The sequence below is a fragment of the Dryobates pubescens genome, chromosome 7 (genome assembly GCF_014839835.1).
Source record: "Dryobates pubescens isolate bDryPub1 chromosome 7, bDryPub1.pri, whole genome shotgun sequence".
Lineage (NCBI taxonomy): Eukaryota > Metazoa > Chordata > Aves > Piciformes > Picidae > Dryobates > Dryobates pubescens.
In genome coordinates, this window is record NC_071618.1 from 40,783,777 (window position 1) to 40,807,098 (window position 23,322).

A 23,322-nucleotide genomic window follows, 5' to 3' on the forward strand; every position below is an offset into this window, starting at 1 on the left:
TCAACATATATTAAACCTACTATCACTGCATAAACAGCTCATTAAAATGGATTTAAAATGGGGAGTATAAAACCAAAATAAATAAACCTAAACCAAGGGTGAAATGCCCTTAAAATTAGAGATTTATGCTTGACTGAAGAAAACAAATGAGAGACAGTTCTCTCATTTCGGTCCTACAGATGTGCCTACCCAACTGTGTATCCTGTAAAAACTTACAAGGCAGATCCAATGTGAGCACAGGATGTTAGGGGTTGGAAGGGACCTCTGGAGATCATCAAGTCATAGTATCATAGTATCACAGTATCAGTCAGGGTTGGAAGGGACCACAAGGATCATCTAGTGCCAACTCCCCTGCCATGGGCAGGGACACCCCACACTAGATCAGCCTGGCCAGAGCCTCATCCAGCCTGGGCTTAAACACCTCCAGGGATGGGGCCTCAACCACCTCCCTGGACAACCCATTCCAGGGCTTCACCACTCTCATGGGGAAGAAATTCCTCCTCACCTCCAGCCTCAATCTCCCCACCTCCAGCTTCATTCCATTCCCCCTAGTCCTATCACTACCTGAGAGCCTGAGAAGTCCCTCCCCAGCCTTCTTGGAGGCCCCCTTCAGATACTGGAAAGCCACAATGAGGTCACCTGGGAGCCTTCTCTTCTCCAGACTGAACAGCCCCAACTCCTTCAGTCTGTCCTCATAGGAGAGGTGCTCCAGCCCTTTGCTCATCCTTGTGGCCCTTCTCTGGACACCTTCCAGCACCTCCAGATCCCTCTTGCAATAGGGGCTCCAGAACTGGAGGCAGTACTCCAGGTGGGGTCTCCCCAGAGCTGAGTAGAGGGGGAGAATCCCCTCCCTTGCCCTGCTGGCCACACTTCTCTTGCTGCAGCCCAGGATCTGGTTGGCTTTCCGGGCTGCAAGTGCACACTGAGAGCTCCTGTTGAGCTTCTCCTCCCCCAGCACCCCCAAGGCTCTCTCCTCAGGGCTGCTTTCCAGCCAGTCGCTGCCCAGCCTGGATTTGTGCCTGAGATTGCCTCAACCCAGATGCAAGACCCTGCACTTGGTCTTGCTGAACCTCATGAGGTTGGCTTGTGCCCACCTCTCCAGCCTGTCCAGGTCCCTCTGGGTGGCCTCCCTTCCCTCCAGAGCAGGACCATAGAATCTAGCACAGGTCACATAGAAATGCATCCAGATGGGTCCTGAAGTTCTCCAGAGATGGAGACTCCACAGCCTCTCTGGGCAGCCTGCTCCAGTGCTCTGTGACCCTCACAATGAAGAAGTTCCTCCTCATGTTGAGGTGGAACCTCCTGTGCTGCAGGAGATTGCCCTATCACAGGGTGCAACTGAGCAGACCCTGTCCCCTCCCTCTTGACACACCGAGCCTTCAAATATTTATACACATTGATTAAATCTCCTCTCAGTCTTCTCCTCTCCAGACTAAAAAGCTCCAGGGCTCTCAGCCTCTCCTCACAGGGCATGGGCTCCAGTCCCTTCATCCTCCTGGTGTTGCCTGCTGGTATCCAGGGAGAAAATTCACTCTAGCAGAACTTTGGGGTTTTTTTGGTTGTTAAATCTTGTTATCCTGATCTGAGAAGCACAGATTTTCCTGCCAAGCAAAATGATAATTATGGAAAGATTTCACTGTAATAGCCACCATTGTGCTTTATTATATGAAGCATTGATGGGTTTGTCCTTTTTTGCATGGAGGCAAAGCAAACCAGGAGCTGCAGTGGTGCATTATGAAAGATTTGTGGAAAATAAAGTTATTGTAAAAGTCCCCTTCTTTCACCACCACCACTTCCCCTTTCCCACCAGATCTGCCCCTTTTCCACCCCACCTGCCCCATTTCCCCCCTTTTTACCATCAAATCCCACAGCACCTGGGCTCTGTTGGAGTCTCCTCCCACCCCAGGTGTGGACACTTTGCCCTCCCCACCCACTCCCCTATTTAATCCCTGTCAGTAAGGGCAGCAGCCCTAAGCTGAGCCCATCTGGGCTGAGGATCCTCCTCTTCTCACTGGTGAGTGCCCCTGGTGCACACTGGGTGTTGGTGGTGGTGACTCCAAAGGCCGGGGGGCCTGGTGGCCCCCCGGCTGTTAGGGCAATGATCAATGACTCCTCCAATATCCTCCATGGGTGCTGGCTGGGCTTCCTTACTGGGGCTGAGCTCCTCTGGGTGGTATCTTGGCTGGTGAGGGTCTTGCCCCTAGCTCTGGGATGGCTGCCAAAATGGTGGTGGTGGAGCAGGAGCTGTTTAGCCATAGAATTGTTAGGGTTGGAAGGGACCTCCAGGATCATCTATGTCCAACCCCCATGCCATAGGCAGGGGCATTTCACATATCCAGCCTGGCCTTAAAAACCTCCAGGGAGGAGGCTTCTGCCATCTCCCTGGGCAACCTGTCACAGTGTCTCACCACCCTCATGGTGAAGAACTTCTTCCTAACATCCAATCTGAATCTACCCATTTCTATTTTTGTTCCATTCCCCCTAGTCCTATCACTCCCTGACACACTAAAAAGTCCCTCCCCAGCTTTCTTGTAGCCCCCTTAAGATACTGGAAGGCCACAATTAGATCTGTAGGCAAGCACTAATCTCCTTACTTTCACAGACAACTGAAAATAAGTGGAAGCTGAATATTTGGTAGTTTAACTAGATTATTCCAAAGAGGCCCTATTTGCTCTAATTCCCCTAAACAGATCCCCTGAAGTATGTGCCTATGTGCCCAGCAGTTGGCTTGTGTTTCATCTGCCCATTATCTGTCCTCCAAAGTGTAAGAGAGGCAGCTCCACTCTTTAACAAACACCAGTTCAATACCTTACTCTCAGACTGCACCTGTGCTAAGAAAGCTGGCCTTGAGGAAAACAATTTTTATACCAATAAAAACACCCAACCAACCTAAAACTCCACTGAGACTGTGTTTCAGCAGCAGTGTGCCCAGGTGACCAAAAAGGCCAATGGCATCCTGGCCAGTATCAGAAAAGTATGGCCAGCAGGAGCAGGAAAGTCATTGTGCCCCTGGACTGGGCACTGGTGAGGCCATCCCTTGAGTCTTGTGACCAGCTCTGGGCCCCTCAGTTTAAGAGGGATATTGAGACTCTTGAACATGTCCAGAGAAGGGCAATGAGGCTGGGGAGAGGTCTGGAGCACAGCCCTGTTAGGAGAGGCTGAGGGAGCTGGGGTTGCTTAGCCTGGAGAAGAGGAGGCTCAGGGGAGACCTTTTTGCTCTCTACAGCTCCCTGAAGGGAGGTTGTAGCCAGGTAGGGGTTGGTCTCTTCTCCCAGGCAACCAGCACCAGAACAAGAGGACACAGTCTCAAGCTGCACCAGGGGAAGTTTAGGCTGGAGGTGAGGAGAAAGATCTTCCCAGAAAGAGTGATTTGCCATTGGAATGTGCTGCCCAGGGAGGTGGTGGAGTCACCATCCCTGGAGGTGTTCAAGAGGGAGCTGGATGTGGCACTTAGAGCCATGGTTCAGTTGATTAGATGGTGTTGGTGATAGGTTGGACTTGATGATCTCTGAGGGCTTTTCTAACCTGGTTGATTCTGTGATTTTTGCAACAATAAAAACTCAGTTTATTTACTGCCTCATATGCTTGAGACCCAGGACTTTTAAGCCACTATGACTGGAAGCATTAGTTTCAACATCTGATTTCCAAAGCAGATGAAATGTTCAAACACAAATGGAAGAGAAAATGAAAGCCTGTCCAAGCCACCAGGCTTTCTACAGCAGTTTTGATACAGGTTAGGGTGGGAAAACCTGTTATTCTAATGCACAACATTCCTGATTCTGAAACAAGGTTCTGAATTTTGCCATCCACTTTTTTACTCATCCCATTTTGGAAGGGATGTGCCACAGAAATCTTTTCTAGGGTATTTTAAAGTAAGCAATTTTCACACATTTAAACAGTGTCACAATAAGAGCTGAGTTTCACAGCATGCATGAGATGAGAAATTACCACTTGATTCCTTCCAATTTCATTTTTTTTTCTTCAAACCTTCTTTTCCCCTAGGACTCTTAGCTAACCACAGCCTTTCCCATTCAAGGGGGAGATGGGAAACATAATGAGAGGAGAGAAGGAGCAGGAGTTTCCCAGCTGTGGAGCACTGGCATGAATCATAAGGGGAATTTTGTAATCCCCTCCAAACAGATGTAATGGCAGAGGAAGCAGACACACCCTCAGTGGATGAGTCTTCAAATGTCTCGATCCTGACAAAACATGTTTCCATGAAATTTAATAGAATAGAATAAAGCAGGTTGGAAGAGACCTTTCAGATCATGTCCAACACATCACCCAACACCATCTAATCAACTAAACCATGCAACCAAGCACTCCATCCAGTCTCCTCTTAAACACTTCCAGGGATGGTGACTCCACCCCCTCCCTGGGCAGCACATTCCAATGGCCAATCTCTCTTTCTGGGAAGAACTTCTACCTAACATCCAGCCTAAACCTCCCCTGGTGCAGCTTGAGGCTGAGTCCTCTTGTTGTGGTGCTGGTTGCCTGGGGGAAGAGACCAGCCCCCACCTGGCTACAACCTCCCTTCAGGTAGTTGGAGAGAGCAAGCAGGTCTCCCCTGAGCCTATCTAGAATGACCTATTTCCATTTCACATACAACTGCTGCAACATCCAGCAAAGGCTATTTGTCTTGTCTCATAACTGTTGTGAGTACTCCAGAAATGGAAAAGCTCTGTGGGGCTGAAAGGACCTCAACAGTGATCTGCCAGTTCATTGCTCCTCCCTGAAGAAATTCTTCAAGCACTGCTACTGTGAAAAGGGTTGTTTTCACACTTGTGTAGTGCTTTGAACCTGAATGAATTGTGGCATATAACAGAGGAGTATCTGTTACCATAGTCAGTGCTGTCATTAGGAAATACACTACCCTGAACATCACAAACTTTCTCCCAAATGGTGCCTTTTGCTTTTGATTTTTCTCACAGAAAGCCCACATAGAATCATAGAATCAATAAGGTTGGAAAAGACCTCAGAGATCATCAAGTCCAACCTGTCACCAAAAACCTCATGACTACTAAACCATGGCTCCAAGTGCTGCATCCAATCCCTTTTTGAACACCTCCAGGGATGGTGACTCCAACACCTCCCTGGGTAGCACATTCCAATGGCAAATCGCTCCTTCTGGGAAGAACTTTCTCCTCACCTGCAGACTAAACTTTCCCTGGTGCAGCTTGAGACTGTGTCCTCTTGTTCTGGTGCTGGTTGATTGGGAGAAGAGGCCAACCCCCACCTGGCTACAACCTCACTTCAAGTAGTTGTAGACAGCAAGAAGGCCTCCCCTGAGTTTCCCCTTCTCCAGGCTAAACAGCCCCAGCTCCCTCAGCCTCTATTCTGTCAGAAATCTGCCACACATCTCCTCAATTTCTTTAGTACTAACAGTGCTGCTCATAAAAAGGACAACAATCCCATTGATGTCCAGTGGTGTTCCATCTTTTCACAGCTGACAAGAAGCTGGCATGAAGTGGAGGCACTAAACTTCTGCACAGCCATCCTTTTCTCGGCCTCTTATGTCCACTCTGCAACTTCAGCACGGGAATTGAGGTGGTTTTTGAGGTGGTTGCTATTTATAGCATTGCCTTAGCACACTGTGGAAAAGAAATAACCAGAGTACATAGAATCATAGAGTGGTTTAGGGTTGGAAGGGACTTCAAGGATCATCTAGTTCCAACCCTCCTGCCATGGGCAGAGACACCATACAGTGGAATCATAGAATCAATAAGGTTGGAAGAGACCTCAAAGATCATCGAGTCCAACCTGTCACCCAACACCTCAGGACTACAAAACCTAACTACTAAACTGAGCTATAATTGCTGTCTACAACTACCAGAAATGAGGTTGTAGCCAGGTGGGTTTTGGTCTCTTCTCCCAGGCAACCAGCACCTGAACAAGAGGTGACACAGTCTCAAGCTGCACCAGGGAAAGTTTAGTCTGCAGGTGAGGAGAACGTTCTTCACTGAGAGCGAGAGTGGCCATTGGAATGTGCTGCCCAGGGAGGTGGTGGAGTCACCATCCCTGGAGGTGTTCAAAAAAGGGTTGGATGCAGCACTTGCAACCTTGGTTTAGATAGGCATGAGGTATTGGGTGCTAGGTTGGACTTGATGATCTCTGAGGTCTTGTCCAACCTTATTGATTCTGTGAGTCTATGATAATGTCTACTTCAGCTTCTCACAAACTTGATCCATGGTAGCTGCTGCTTTCAGAAGAGCTGGGACTTCACATGTCCCATATGTGGTCCCACATGTCCCACATGTCCCACATGTGCTCATATGTAAGACCTTCATGAGGGTCTTTCAGTTAACGAAACAGCACCACAAAAATAAGATTGCTCCTGGCTGCCTGCAGATAGTTTAGCACAACAGAAAAGAACATCCTTCAACCCACCTGTGTGAATGACCTGTGTTTGCTCTGTTGATAATAACCTCTTTCCTGTCATTCTTGCAGAGTTTGAGAAGATTTGTACCACTCTTACTGTCTAAACTCCTTCTGAAGAAAAATACTGTTTGGGTTTCATGAGGTAAAAAAATTCACCTTGAAGATAACCTAATCTACCCTTAGCTTCTGTGTGTGCCAAACAACATCCTTGGGTGTTGAGTTGCTGGAAGGTGTCCAGAGAAGGGCAACAAAGCTGGGGAGGGGTCTGGAGCACAGCCCTGTGAGGAGAGGCTGAGGGAGCTGGGGTTGCTTAGCCTGGAGAAGAGGAGGCTCAGGGGAGACCTTCTTGCTCTCTACAACTCCCTGAAGGGAGGTTGTAGCCAGGTGGGGGTTGGTCTCTTCTCCCAGGCAACCAGCACCAGAACAAGAGGACACAGCCTCAAGCTGTGCCAGGGGAGGTTGAGGCTGGATGTTAGGAAGAAGTTCTTCCCAGAAAGAGTGATTGGCTATTGGAATGTGCTGCCCAGGGAGGTGGTGGAGTCACCATCACTGGAGGTGTTTAGGAAGAGATTGGATGGGGTGCTTGGTGCCATGGTTGAGCTGATTAGATGGTGTTGGGTGATAGGTTGGACTTGATGTCAAAGGTCTTTTCCAACCTTATTGATTCTATGTTCAATCCTTCCATTCCATTCCATTATGATGTTAAATGTACTGAGCTAATTATAAGGCTTCTTCCATCCATTTTCTACTGGGGGAAAATTCATGCTCTACCAGATGAAGGTAGAGGAGGAGGTACGAAACCAAACCAACAAAACACCTGCAAGAATTGTAGTAGAAGTAATTCAGTAATTACCTTCTTACTTGGTTCAAAACCCTCAAACAGCCAGAAAATTGTGATCAGCCTGTATTTCATGTAATACATCTGCTGCATAATCTGCTGGCTAGGGCTTTGATGTTCTGAGAAACACCGGTAACCGTCATAATTAAATCCTCTCCCGTTCTCCAGCTGCATGGCTCAACTAGTATTTCACACAATACCACCAGTCTGAAGGGCCACTGATTCTCTGACCTGCTAGTGTAATTGGATTAAAAGCATTATTTATTTATTTTTTGAAGGGAACTATAACTTGAAATGTAGTACCATAGTATCAGTCAGGGTTGGAAGGGACCACAAGGATCATCTAGTTCCAACCCCCTCTGCCATGGGCAGGGACACCCCACACTAGATCAGGCTGCCCAGAGCCTCATCCAGCCACCTCCCTGGACAACCCATTCCAGGGCTTCACCACTCTCATGGGGAAGAACTTCCTCCTCACCTCCAGCCTGAATCTCCCCACCTCCAGCTTCATTCCATTCCCCCTAGTCCTATCACTACCTGAGAGCCTGAGAAGTCCCTCCCCAGCCTTCTTGGAGGCCCCCTTCAGATACTGGAAGGCCACAATTAGGTCTACCCAGAGCCTTCTCTTCTCCAGACTGAACATCCCCAACTCCTTCAGTCTGTCCTCACAGGAGAGGTGCTCCAGCCCTCTGCTCATCCTCGTGGCCCTTCTCTGGACACCTTCCAGCACCTCCAGATCCCTCTTGGAATAGGGGCTGCAGAACTGGAGGCAGGACTCCAGGTGGGGTCTCCCCAGAGCTGAGCAGAGGGGGAGAATCCCCTCCCTTGCCCTGCTGGCCACACTTCTCTTGCTGCAGCCCAGGATCTGATTGGCTTTCTGGGCTGCAAGTGCACACTGAGAGCTCCTGGTGAGCTTCTCATCCACCAGCAATCAGTATATCATAGGGGGGTCGCTGTCCTTCTCCTCAGTCAGCAACCAGCTCTGCGGCACAGCCCGGGGTACATTTGTCTTGTGTGACGCAGCCACATCCCCATTACAATCTTGCATATTAATCTCACGTGATGGCAGCAGTACTGCTTTAGGCCTGGGGAATAATTTGTCTGGATAAATTAAACCCATAAAGCAATATGGAGAAACATTTTACCCAGGACAGCTGCCTTCCTCATGGATTTTTTTTTTTCCTCTTTTAGGCTAATTACTTCCATGCTCTTTTGTTCCACAGCCCTGAAAGAGGAGTTTTAAATAATGTGAAGTTGATGCATTTGTGCCCATGTGAAAGAAGTCAGAAGCCACTGGTCACGTCTGCTGGTTTTAATTTTGTGCTTTCTGGTCCCAGGGCTTCTCACTGACTGTGGAACATCCAGCCCCACCCCTTTTCTCTTCCCTTCCTCTCTACCCAAAGTAGGAAAAAAGCCAAACCACATCAACCCATGTTAAAATATATTTAACTTGCACTACCCAGGCAACCAGCACCAGAACAAGAGGACACTGTCCCAAGCTGTACCAGGGGAGGCTTAGGCTGGATGTTAGGAAGAAATTCTTCATAGAGAGAGTGGCCATTGGAATGTGCTGCCCAGGGAGGTGGTGGAGTCACCATCACTGGAGGTGTTTAGAAGAGACTGGATGGGGTGCTTGGTGCCATGGTTTAGTTGATTAGGTGTTGGATAACGGGTTGGACACGACGATCTCAAAGGTCTGGATGTTAGAAAAAAGTTCTATACAGAAAGAGTGATTGCACATTGGAATGGGCTGCCTGGGGAGGTGGTGGAGTCGCCATCACTGGAGGTTTTTAGGAGAAGACTTGACAGGGTGCTTGGTGCTGTGGGTTAGTTGCTTGGGCGGTGTTGGATTGGTGATGGGTTGGACGCGATGATCTTGAAGGTCTCTTCCAACCTGGTTTATTCTATGTATTCTATGTCTCTTCCAACCTGGTTTATTTTGTTCTGTTCTATTCTGTTCTAATAAAAACATAAGGCAGGTGGGAGGGACATGGCTAATATGGAGCAAGATGGCCAGGGAGGTGGTGGAGTCACCGCCCCTGGAGGGATTGAACAGACCTGTGGATGTGGTGCTGAGGGACGTGGTTTAGTGGTGGTGGCTTAGCAGGAGTGGTGGGATTGTGAGCTCTGGGCAAGCGGTTGGTCCATTCCAACCTCAGGAGTCCTCTGATTCTGTGGTTCCTTGATTCTGTGATGCCAATCCCAAACAAATTTGGACCAGCCCTAAAACCACATCCAAACTGGTCCTTTCTACTGTGCTTTGATTTTTCCTTCCTGCTAGCTGCAGACACGTGCTTGTCAGCCTCTCCTGCAGCTCCGCTACGGTGCTGCAAGCTTGTGGTGTGGTTGGACTCGATGATCCTAAAGGTCTTTTCCAACCCAAACGATGGTTCTATGGTTCTGTTCTATTCTATGGCAATGCCAGCGATGAGCAGTGTGAGCAATCTGGCAGTGCAGGCCTAGAGCCTGACATGGTGGTAGGCCACACTCAGCACAAGTGCAGAGCCAGCTAGCAGTGTACCAAACAGTGCTGTGCCTGCAGCATGTAACTAAAACAGGGCACTGGTAGCTATAAACACAGCAACTTATCTTGGGACAACAGGTCACGCACCTGCATCGACAACCTTGCGTGTCATTAGTGGTTGGACCAATGATCTATAATAGTGTGATGTGTGGTCACTCATAGGGAACCAATGAGTCCATGCCACCAAGGCACTCTGAGTTTATATAAGCTGTAGAAGTTCCCTTGCTAGGCACTTCTGCCTTTCCTATCCCTTCTTCTTTATGCTTTACTTCACTGTGCTATACTCGCACTATAGGCCTGCAATACTGGAACAATAAAGGATCAATACTCGATCATATTGGTCAGCTGTATTGATTCCAATCTCTGTCGTCCATACTAGTCTACTTTGCAAACATTCCTTAACAATGGGAAGGCTCCTTAAAAATCTTGAAATGTTATGCCTTTACTTTTTTTTGGCTTTTCCAACAAGTCTCTTCAAGACAACCAGTTAAAGTACACAGTTAGCTTTTAAACAGGCCCCTGCTGCTGCTGGTGGTAAACATTTAAACAGATTTCTCACAGCATCCTAGAATTAATGAGGTTGGAAAAGACCTCAGAGATCAGGTCCCACCTGTCACCCAACCCCTCAGGAGTAACTGAACCATGGCTAAAAGTGCCACGTCCAATCCTTTATTGAAAACCTCCAGGGATGGTGATTCCAACACCTCCCTGGGCAGCACATCCCAATGGCAAATCTCTCTTTCTGGGAAGAACTTTCTCCTCACCTCCAGCCTAAACTTGCCCTGGTGCAGCTTGAGACTGTGTCCTCTTGTTCTGGTGCTGGTTGCCTGGGAGAAGAGACCAACCCCCCCATGGCTACAACTTCCCTTCAGGGAGTTGCAGACAGCAATAAGGTCTCCCCTGAGCCTCCTCTTCTCCAGGCTAAGCTACCCCAGTTCCCTCAGCCTCTCCTCATAAGGCTTGTGCTTCAAACCCCTCCCCAGCTTTGGTGCCCTTCTCTGGACATACTCGTGTCTCAATGTCCTTCTTAAACTGTGGGGCCCAGAACTGGGCACAGGACTCAAGGTGTGGCCTAACCAGTGCTGAGTCCAGGGGCACAATGACTTCCCTGCTCCTGCTGGCCACACTATTTCTGATGCAGGCCAGGATGCCATTGGCCTTCTTGGCCACCTGGGCAGACTGATGGCTCATGTTCAGCCTACTCTCAACCAGTACTCCCAGGTCCCTTTCTGCCAGGCTGCTCTCAGCCACTCTGACCCCAGCCTGTAGCACTGCATGGGGTTGTTGTGGCCAAAGTGCAGCACCCAGCACTTGGATTGTTAAATGCCATCATGTTGGAGTCTGCCCATCTGTCCAGCCTGGCAAGGTCCCTCTGCAGAGCTCTCCTACCCTCTAATAGATCAACACCTGCCCCCCGCTTCGTGTTGTCTGCAAACTTACTAATGGTGGACTCAATGCCCTCATCCAGATTATCAATAAAGGTATTAAAGAGCATGGGGCCCAGCACTGATCCCTGGGTGACACCACTAGTGCCTGGCTGCCAGCTGGATGTGGCACCATTCACCACCACTCCCTGGGCTCAGTCCTCCAGCCAGTTCCTAACCCAGCAGCGAGTGCTGCTGTCCAAGCCACAAGCTGACAGTCTGGCCAGGACTTTGCTGTGGGGGATGGTGTCAAAGGCCTTTAGCCAGATTTTCTGCCAACATGAACTTCCAGTCTCCTTCCCATGGGGCTTACAACTTCAAAAGTGTACTTGCCCAAAAATGCTAGGGGGAGAAAAAAGGAAGTAAATATAATTGATAAGTTAAAAAGTAAACATGCAAGATCAATATTGCTTGCAGTAGAGCTAGCATCCTTCAGCATGACTCACATTAATCCAATACAGCCTGTACATGGTACTTTCATCTTGGAGAAGCAACAGCATCTTGCAGCCCTAACAACTTTTATAGCATGTCCTTGAAGTGTCCTGTTCCTTTCATCACTGCTGAGAAAATATCACAATCCCTTTACTTCCTCTGCCCATAATGATAGGGTGAGCAGGGCTGAGAGGGAAAAAAATAAAAGAAAAGAAGTAATCACAATAACAGAGGGGAAAAAAAACATGATCCATGGGCATGGAAAGTAAATCAGAAGGAAAGCCTGTCCTGTTCTCATTTTTATTTTGCTCATAGGTCAAGCAATCTTAATGAAGGCTCCTCCACACATGCTTTATTGGTTGCTCTTATATAGATCATGGTTATTTCAGACTCCTTAGTTATTTTTAAAAGCTATACCTGAAAGTCCAGCATAGGTTGTCCTCTATGTTTGATGAAGAACTGCTACAGGCTGGGGTCGGAGTGGCTGGAGAGCTGCCAAACAGAACAGGACCTGGGGGTACTAGTTGACAGCTGGATGAACATGAGCCAGCAGTGTGCCCAGGTGGCCAAGAAGGCCAATGGCATCCTGGCATGCATCAAGAATAGTGTGGCCAGCAGAAGCAGGGAGGTCATTGTGCCCCTGGACTCAGCACTGGTTAGGCCACACCTTGAGTCCTGTGTCCAGTTCTGGGCCCCTCAGTTTAGGAAGGATGTTGACTTGCTGGAAGGTGTCCAGAGAAGGGCAACAAAGCTGGGGAGGGGTCTGGAGCACAGCCTTGTGAGGAGAGGCTGAGGGAGCTGGGGTTGCTTAGCCTGGAGAAGAGAAGGCTCAGGGGAGACCTTCCTGCTCTCTACAACTCCCTGAAGGGACGTTGTAGCCAGGTTGGGGTTGGTCTCTTATTTCAGGCAACCAGCACCAGAACAAGAGGACACAGTCTCAAGCTGCTCCAGGGGAGGTTTAAGCTGGATGTTAGGAAGAAATTCTTCCCAGAAAGAGTGATTGGCCATTGGAATGTGCTGCCCAGAGAGGTGTTGGAGTCACCATCCCTGGAGGAGACTTGATGGGGTGCTTGGTGCCATGGTTTAGTTGATTAGAAGGTGTTGGATGATAGGTTGAACTCAATGATCTCAAAGGTCTCTTCCAACCTGGTCTGTTCTGGTCTATTCTATTCTATTCTATTCTATTCTATTCTATTCTATTCTATTCTATTCTATTCTATTCTTCTCCTTTGAGATAAAACAAGTTTTCCACACAGTGTCAAATTCCTGAGACTTTAGTTGTGACTGGAGAACCTTCTTCTGACCACATCAAACAGAACATGTCAGCAAAGATCTGTGGGGTACCGAAACATAAATCACTAACACTGATGACTCAGCAATGTTTTTAGATCTCAGTACAGCTAACTCAGAGTTCCCAAAAATAAGAGGTCAGTATGCAAATCTGACCAGCAAGCAAATTCAGGTCAAATCCCATCTCATCCCCCACTGAGTCACAGTGTCTGAATGAAAAAAAATCAACTCAATTTTAACCCTGTGTAATACTCCAAACAAGGGTAATCTAATAACAAAGAGCAAAACCATTATTTGCCTGACATCCCAAACAAATGAACAGTGGGAATTCTCTTCTGGAAGCCCTGTCCTTATTCAACATCTCTTCCAGGGACCCAGAACCTCAAGGTGTGTAACTGAAACAGTTTATGCTAACCCTTATGAGCTGCAGCTGAAGGCAATGGAGTAACTTATCCTCGGCACTATCCTTAGTCACATCAAGGACAAGAAGGTCATTAGAAGCAGTCAGCATGGTTTTACCAAAGGGAACTCATATTTGGCCAACCTGATAGCCTTTTATGAGGACATAACCAGGTGGGGAGATGATGGTAGAGCAGTAGATGTCTATCTTGATTTCACTAAAGCATTTGACAGCATCTCCCAAAGCATCCTTGCAGTTAAGCTGAGGCAGTGTGGTCTGGATGATCAGGGAGTGAAGAGGATTGAGATCTGGTTGAAGGAAAGAAGTCAGAAAGTTGTGGTCAATAGAATGGAGTCTAGTTGGAGGTCTGTATCTAGTGGAGTCCCTCAGGAGTCAGGACTGGGACCAGTATTGTTCAATATATTCATCAATGACCTGGATGAAGGCACAGAGAGCACTGTCAGCAAGTTTGCTGAGGACACCAGGCTGGGTGGAGTGGCTGACACACAGGAAGGTTTTGCTGCCATTCAGCAGGACTTAGGCTGGAGAGCTGGGCAGGGAGAAATGTAAGGGCAAGTGTAGAGTCTTGCACCTGGGAAAGAACAACCCCAGGTATCAGTACAGGTTGGGGACTGACCTGCTGGAGAGCAGTGAGGGGGAAAGGACCTGGGGGTCCCAGTGGATGGAAGGATGACCATGAGCCAGCAATGTGCTCTTGTGGCCAAGAAGGCCAATGCCATTCTGAGGTGTATTAGAAGGGGTGTGGTTAATAGGTTGAGAGAGGTTCTCCTCATCCTCTACTCTGACCTGGTAAAGCCACCTCTGGAATAGTGTGCCCAGTTCTGGGCCCCTCACTTCAGGAAGGACAGGGAGCTGCTTGAAAGAGTCCAGCACAGAGCCATGAGGATGATTAAGGGAATGGAACATCTGCCTTAGAAGCAGAGACTGAGGGAGATGGAGCTCTTTAGCTTGGAGGAGACTAAGGGGAGACCTCATTCCTGTTTACAAATATGTAAAGTGTGAGTGCCAAGAGGATGGAGCCAGGCTCTTCTCAGTGATGCCCAGTTGCAGGACAAGGGGCAATGGGTGGAAGTGGAGGCATAGGAAGTTCCATGTAAACATCAGGAAAAATGTTTTAACTGGGAAGGTGATGGAACACTGGAACAGGCTGCCCAGGGCGGGTGTAGAGTTTCCTTCCCTGGAGATATTCAAAACCTGCCTGGATGCATTAGTGTCTGATCTGGTATAGGTGATCCTGCTCTGGCAAGGGGGTTGGACTACATGATCTTTGAGGTCTCTTCCAACCTTGGTGATTCTGTGATTCTCTGATCTTTTGAGGTCCCCTCCAGCCCATAACATACTGTGAATCACTTAGGTGTGTTGATTCTGGGCAGACCTGTGATGGTGAGACACCTGGTTACAGTACTTGATGCTTTTTTTCTATTTTTTTTTCTTTTTCTTCTTTTTTTAATGTATTTTCCCATTTTTGGAGCCATCCATCAAAGCTGAGCAGTCATAGTCCATTAATTTTTTTAATTTACTTTGTTTGTAGTTTTTTTTGTGTGAAATATGTGTTCATTATAACAAAAGAAAAACCTGAACCCTTAACTCTGGATTTATCTGTCTGGCTTGGAAAGCAGATGTGGAACTGAAAACAACAACAGGCCCTTCTAGGGCATCTTCAGACATGCTCCTGGAGAACTGAGTGTCCTTAAAAAAGATATTGAGACACTTGAATGTGTCCAGAGAAGGGCAAGGAGGCTGGGGAGAGGTCTGGAGCACAGCCCTGTGAGGAGAGGCTGAGGGAGCTGGGGTTGCTTAGCCTGGAGGAGAGGAGGCTCAGGGGAGACCTTCTTGCTGTCTCCAACTCCCTGAAGGGAGGTTGTAGCCAGGTGGGGGTTGGTCTCTTCTCCCAGGCAAGCAGCACCACAATGAGAGGACATAGTCTCAAGCTGTGCCAGGGGAGGTTTAGGCGGGAGGTGAGGAAGAAGTTCTTCCCAGAAAGAGAGATTGGCCATTGGAATGTGCTGCCCAGGGAGGTGGTGGAGTCACCATCCCTGGAAGTGTTCAAGAGGGGTTTGGATGTGGCACTTGAAGCCATGAGGTTAGTCCTGATTCTACGATTCTATGTTCAATCCATCTCTAACTAGGAGAAACCCAAACCAATTATTTCTTCTTCCCTCCCACATAATCTACCTTCTTTTCTACATACTAATGAAAAAAAAAAAAAAAAAAAACCAAACAACACTAATTTCACATATTTCTCTATCAGACCAAAAACTGTGCACCAACTTTTTAGGACATGCAAAATAAAGAAGCATCCTCATACAAATGTATGTCATAGAATCAATAAGGTTGAACACTTTCTAAAGAATCCTTCCCTTTTTCATAGAATCATAGAATCAATAAGGTTGGAAAAGACCTCAGAGATCATCAAGTCCAACCTATCACCCAACACCTCAGGACTAACTAAACCATGGCTTCAAGTGCCACATCTAGTCCCTTCTTGAACACCTCCAGGGACGGTGACTCCACCACCTCCCTGGGCAGCACATTCCAATGGCAAATCAATCTTTCTGGGAAAAACTTTCTCCTCACCTCAAGCCTAATGTCAGAACTAATAACAAGAGAGAGTTACAGGGACAGCGTCTCAGACAATACCAGTTACATTAACAGGAGCAGAGCATTGTGGAATGCTCTGCTATGAAAGCCATTGGCATTTAGAGCCATTTAAAGATGTTTATTTGTTGATAAATAGAGTATTTTCTATATAAACCTTGTGAAATTTCCACCAGCAGGAGACAGAAAGCACATCTATTTTCTTTGAACCTGTAAAAATCAGAGGCCTGAAGGTTTTGTGTTGCCTTTTTTCAACTCATTCTGTAATCCTGAGATTGAATATCTGCTTCATACTTCCCTGGAACCACAGTTCAAATAAACACACAGTGACAGCTCCTGCCAACTCTCTCCAGACTGTTAAGGACACAGCAAGTATTTCTGGACTTCCTTGGAAGGGAAAGTAGTGGGTGACACATCCAAAATCACCAAGGGCTTGCATCATTGCTCTTAGCACATTTCCATCACCTCTGGAAAAGGTGACTGTAAGTGTTGCTCTTCGTTGTGAGTCCCTGCTTGTTCCATCTTTGGCAAAAAGGAGTTTTACAGCACACAGGCTTTTGCAGACAGAACTCTTCTCTCAACTTTCAACTACATTTCATTTGGGAGTCTTAGTTGCTTGCTAAATTCCTGCCATAAGCAGGGACCATGCTTTAACAATCAGCTACCATTCACTTTGCAAAATAAGAATGTTTTCAGCAGCATGAAATTCTGCCCAGAGTCCTACAGGCTCAACTTCTAGCACTTTGTCTTTGTTGAGATCTGTAGCAATGCAGTATGTCCTTCCATTACTCCAGATTACAATGAGATAGAATAGAATAGAATAGAATAGAATAGACCAGACCAGGTTGGAAAAGACCTTTGAGATCATTGAGTCCAACCTATCATCCAACACTATCTAATCAACTAAACCATGACACCAAGCACCCCATCCAGTCTCTTCCTAAACACCTCCAGTCATGGTGACTCCACCACCTCCCTGGGCAGCACATTCCAATGGCCAATCACTCTTTCTGTGAAGAATTTCTTCCTAACATCCAGTCTAAACCTCCCCTGGCACAGCTTGAGACTGTGTCCTCTAAATGCAATGTGTCCTTCCAGGCCATCACTCCAGATTACAATGAGATAGAATAGAATAGAATTAACCAGGTTGGAAGAGACCTTTGAGATCAAGGCCAACCTATCACCCAACACCATCCAATCAACTAAACCATGGCACCAAGCACCCCATCCAGTCTCATAATAATAATAATAATAATGATAATAATAATAAACAGGTTGTAAGAGACCTTCAAGATCATCGTGTCCAACCCATCAACCAATCCAACCCACTAAACAACTAACCCATGGCACCAAGCACCCCATCACGTCTCCTCCTGAACACCCCCAATGATGGTGACTCTACCACCTCCCTGGGCAGCCCATTCCAATGGGCAATTGCTCTCTCTGTGTAGAACGTCTTCCTAACATCTAACCTACACTTCCCCTGGCACAGCCTGAGACTGTGTCTTCCTAAACACCTCAAGTGATAGCAACTCCACCAGCTCCCTGGGCAGCACATTCCAATGGTCAATCATGCTTTCTAGGAAGAACTTCTTCCTAACATCCAGCCTAAACTTCTCCTGGCACAGCTTGAGACTGTGTCCTCTTCACACTATCACAGTATCACAGTAACTAAGGTTGGAAGAGACCCCAAGGATCGTCAAGTCCAACCTGTTCCAACAGACCTCACAACTAGATCATGGCACCAAGTGCCACGTCCAATCTCCCCTTGAACACCTCCAGGGACGGCGACTCCACCACCTCCCTGGGCAGCACATTCCAATGACGAATGACTCGCTCAGTGAAGAACTTTTTCCTCACCTCGAGTCTAAACCTCCCCTGGCACAACTTGAGACTGTGTCCCCTTATTCTGGTGCTGCTTGCCTGGGAGACGAGACCAACCCCCTCCTGTCTACAACCTCCCTTCAGGTAGCTGTAGAGAGCAAGAAGGTCTCCCCTGAGCCTCCTCTTCTCCATGCTAAGCAACCCCAGCTCCCTCAGCCTCTCCTCATAGGCCTTGTGCTCCAAACCCCTCCTCAGCTTTGTTGCCCTTCTCTGGACACCTTCCAGCAACTCAACTTCTTTCCTAAGCTGAGGGGCCCGGAACTGGACACCGTTCAGTGGGCAGAACAGAGGTTGTTTCAACTTTCACAAAGATTTGCCCACAATTTTCCATTTAAGTTTTTTTTTTTTTAATTCTCCTTATGCACATTTAAGGAATTGCATTTGTTAGCTAGATGTGGTCTAAGAAACCTAGATTCCTTTATATAACTGCCTGTAGGCAGCTGGAATGGGTGCCAATTGCATTTAGGAAGTATTGTTACAGGCAGCAATAGGTTCAGAGAGAATGGGGCCTGCACCCAGTCAAAGCAAAAGGCCCTCAGGAGAAAGAATGCTATTTTTCCATCCTCAGAACAACTCCACTTCTCTGGTCTCCTTGCTGTGTAGGGCTACTTCTGCCACTTCTGAGAGCTCCAGGATTCTTTTTAAACCCTTGTCCCACGCTCCTCCTGAGCCGTGGGGTTGGCGTTTCCTTTCAACTCGCTTGTGCTCTCTTCCTTCAGAGTATTGCTAAAGAACCTATGTGGGAGAAGTCCTATTTAAATCCATCCACACTCAACAATAGCAAATGAAACCTGATTGCATGGTTCAGCTTATAGAAAGCCAAGCACAAGACCTGGACCAGTACTCTCTTAATCAAATAATTGCTATTCAGGCGAGACTTTCAGGGCAACAATTCTTTCTTGTTAAAAAGCAAAACAAAACCTAAGAAAAAAAACTAATACTTGACTGAATTCAAGCACTTCAGTGCCTTCATTGAATGCCCATCATAATATTATATTATAAATATAGAAGAATAATTCCTCAGCTTTGTGTGTATTTTCTTTTCTAATCACACCACTAGAAAAAGAATGCCACACTCCAGGGGGGGAGAAAAAAAAGAGAATAATAAAACACTGTTATTAGCAAGAAGCTTCTTCTTTAGCTTGCCAAGCAGCTACCAGCCTTCCAAGCAGCAGAAAGGGCATACAGTAGGGTTGCCATACAACATAATCAGTGGGACTTGGAGAATTGCTTTGCCGTTTCCAAACGTATAATGACTGCGCTGCAACGGCCGTGTTTTGCATGAGGAGGACTTGAAGGGAGGCAGGTGGCTACTGTTCACAACGGTAAACACTGTGCTGCTGCTAAGGGGTGGGATATAGGAGGAGGGGGAGAAATAGAAATAGAATTAACCAGGTTGGAAGAGACCTTTGAGATCATCAAGTCCAACCTATCACCCAACACCATCTAATCAACTAAACCATGGCATCGAGCACCCCATCCAGTCTCTTCCTAAACACCTTCAAGGATGGTGACTCCACCACCTCCCTGGGCAGCACATTCCAATGGCCAATCACTCTTTCTATGAAGAACTTCTTCCTAACATCCAGCCTAAACCTCCCCTGGTGCAGCTGGAGATTGTCCTCTTGTTCAGTTGGTGGTTGCCTGGGAGAAGTTACCAACCCCCACCTGGCTACAACCTCCCTTCAGGTAGTTGTACACAGCAATAAGGTCTCTTCTAAGCCTTCTCCTCTCCAGGCTAAGCAACCCCAGCTCCCTCAGCCTCTCCTTCATAGGGCTTGTTCTCCAAACCCCTCATCAGCTCATGGCAGAGGATTTATACATAGAATACATATACATAGAATAAACCAGGTTGGAAGAGACCTTCAAGATCATCGCGTCCAACCCATCAACCAATCCAACACCACCCAAACAACTAACCCACGGCACCAAGCACCCCATCAAGTCTTCTCCTGAAAACCTCCAATGATGGCGACTCCACCACCTCCCCAGGCAGCCCATTCCAATGTGCAATCACTCTTTCTGTATAGAACTTTTCCTAACATCCAGCCTCAACCTCCCCTGGCACAGCCTGAGACTGTGTCCTCTTGTTCTGGTACTGGCCGCCTGCGAGAAGAGACCAACATCCGTCTGTCTACAACCTCCCTTCAGGTAGTTGTAGAGAGTAATAAGGTCACCCCTGAGTCTCCTCTTCTCCAGGCATTTAGTTTCCTCATGATCATCACAGACAAGGATTTTCAGGGCTAAAAGACAGCTCTGCTGTGACACATCATCAGTTGCACTGAAACTGTAGCCTCCACAGGTTTTTACTTTCTTAATACATGCTAATGACTACCTGGCCACAGTGGGTTCTTGTTTTGCCTTGATGATTTCATTGTAATAAGATTTCAGACAGAGCAGTCCTACATGTGCAGGGTTACCAAAGACCTTTGTAGCAGTTCAGCATTAAAATTCAGGAGATGGAGAGAAGAAATGGAGGGAAGGAGGCAGGGAGGGAAGGAGGAGGGGAGGGAAGGAGGAAGGGATGGAAGGAAGCAGGGAGGGAAGGAGGAGGGGAGAGAAGTAGGAAGGGAGGGAAGGAAGGAGGGAGGGAAGGAGAAAGGGAAGGAGGGAAGGAAGGGAGGAATGGAATAGAATAGAATAGAATAGAATAGAATAGAATAGAATAGAATAGAATAGAATAGAATAGACCAGGTTGGAAGAGACCTTTGAGATCATCACATCCAACTTATCATCCAACCCACCTAATCATCTAAACCATTTAACCAAGCACCCTATCAGGGAAGGAGGAAGGGAGGGAAGGAGGAAGGGAAAGAAGGAGGAAGGGAGGGAAGGAGGAAGGGAAGGAAGGAAGGAGGGAGGGAAGGAAGGGAGGAATGGAATAGAATAGAATAGAATAGAATAGAATAGAATAGAATAGAATAGAATAGAATAGAATAGAATAGACCAGACCAGGTTGGAAGAGACCTTTGAGATCATCACATCCATCCTATCATCCAACCCACCTAATCATGTAAACCATGCAACCAAGCACCCTATCAGGGAAGGAGGAAGGGAGGGAAGGAGGAAGGGAAGGAAGGAAGAAGGGAGAGGAGGAGGGAGGGAGGGAAGGAGGAAATTTGAGGCTATTTACTTGTCTTTAACAGGCTTGGATTAACTTCTTAGTGTAAAGAAATCCATCATGTCATCTAAACATGACAGCATCTACCCTTCATCACACATGGTGTTTGTAAACAGCAGCCTCTTTTATCTATAGAATGGCTCAAATTCTACTCACCATCAGATAATTTCATCCAGATTTTCCAGAAAGAGGTTTTTGTTGCACTCCATGAAGTACAGCTTGCCTGCCCTGCTCACTTTTCACATTACTCAGTCTAAACACTATCAACAAAGTCAAATGAATATACATAAACATGCATATCCCTTTGGGAAGAAGGGATTCCAGCAGCCTGGCTGTGTTAAGTGAGAGGGCACAAAATCTCACTAATTCCCACTCCCATTGCTGAAACTCTGCCCTCATTGAAGGGAAGGAATGCAGGGTTGGGAAATCACTCACAGTCAACCATGCCAGCAGTGGGAGGCAAGCTGTGTGCTCTCCTCTTCCACCACCACGCTGATGTGGTTCTTCGGTTAATTAACTTATGCCTGCTGTCCTTTTTTTTTTTTCTGGGGATTGAGCCCATTAGTGCAGACCACCAAGACTACTGAATAGCATGAGTGCATCCAGCAAAGTGCCCTTAAGAGTCATTTTCTTGCCAAAAGGGAATTACCTCTATTCTCAGAGTGAGGAGAAAGCATTTGGTTTTGAATGGGAACATGTATTAATAGCAGTCCAGAAAACAGGTTTGTTGGTTTGCTTTGGGCTTCTGGTTTTTCCAAAAGAGTAGGAATGTGTCTGCAAGACCTCCTTGTTAATCTACTACTACATACAGAATGTATCTGGAAGACCTCCTTGTTAAACTGCTGGCTACATACAGACCCTACCGTCCTGGGCCCACATTTTCTCCTGCTACTTTTAATGTCAAGTAGCATTTTCAAAAGCAGTTTGTCAGCTAGCTCTTCCACACAGGAAAGGCTGGAATTCTGATGGCCCTGAAGTAACAGCAATGCACTGACTCTCCTCTAGAGCCAGCTCTGCAAGGTACTAAATGTCCTTGACTTTCATAATTTAAAAGTGCACCTTTCCTGGTAGGATTCTATGTTAAAAGTAATCCCTTTAGGAGTGCTGAGGACCCAGATGGAATCCAGAAATAATAATAGCAATTATGGTAACAATAAATCTAACAGTGAGTAGTTTGTTAAACTAAGCAGAATTTATAACATAAGGTGCCCCATATCTCAGCTTATGTAGGACAGTATAGGATAGAATAGGATAGGATAGAACAGGGTAGGGTAGAACAGGGTAGGGTAGAATAGAATAGAAATAGAAATAGAAATAGAAATAGAAATAGAAATAGAAATAGAAATAGAAATAGAAATAGAAATAGAAATGAAATAGAAGTAGAATAGAATAGAATAGAATAGAATAGAATAGAATAGAATAGAATAGAATAGAATAGAATAGAATAGAATAGAATTAAACCAGGTTGGTAAAGACCTCAAAGATCATCAAGTCCAACCTATCACCCAACACCATCTAATCAACTACACCATGGCACTAAGTGCCTCATCCAGTCTATTCTTAAACACTTCCAGTGATAGTGACTCCACCACCTCCCTGGGCAGTCCATTCCAATAGCAAATTACTCTTTCTGGGAAGAATTTCTTACTAACATCCAGCCTAAACCTCCCCTCGTGCAGCTTGAGACTGTGTCCTCTTGTTCTGGTGCTGGTTGCCTGGTAGAAGAGACCTACCCCCTGGCTACAACCTCCCTTCAGGTAGTTGTAGACAGCAAGAATGCCTCCCCTGAGCCTCCTCTTCTCCAGGCTAAGCAACCCCAGCTCCCTCAGCCTCTCCTCACAGGGCTTGTGCTCCAAATCCTTCCCCAGCTTTGTTGCCTAGTGGCTCCTAATGTTTTGAACAGGAATGAGGAAAGGAGGTCTCAGTCATAATCCATTTCAGAAGGCAGTAGAAAAGGAAGAGCAGTGACAAAAATTATGGTGCCAATTTGGTCTGGAGAAATCTTGTCGATCAAAAAAAAAACCCCAAACATTAGCACTGAGGAATCTCTGGATACATCAGAGAAAGTACCACTGTCCATATAAAACCCAATCAGTTCAGGCTCCTTTCACACTCATCAAGTAGAAACTGATACATGTTGATGTCAAGTGCTTGGTCAAGCACACACATTCATTCATCCCATGGCAGTGCGAGAACCTTCATCTCCTTCACAAGTGGATGTCTACAGTCCTTCAGTGCCCTATGAGGAGAGGCTAAGGTTGCTTAGCCTGGAGAAGAGGAGGGGAGACCTTATTCCTCTCTACAACTACCTGAAGGAAGATTGTAGCCAAGTGGGGGTTGGTCTTTTCTCCCAGACAACCAGCACCAGAACAAGAGGACACAGTCTCAAGCTGCACCAGGGGAAGTTTAGGC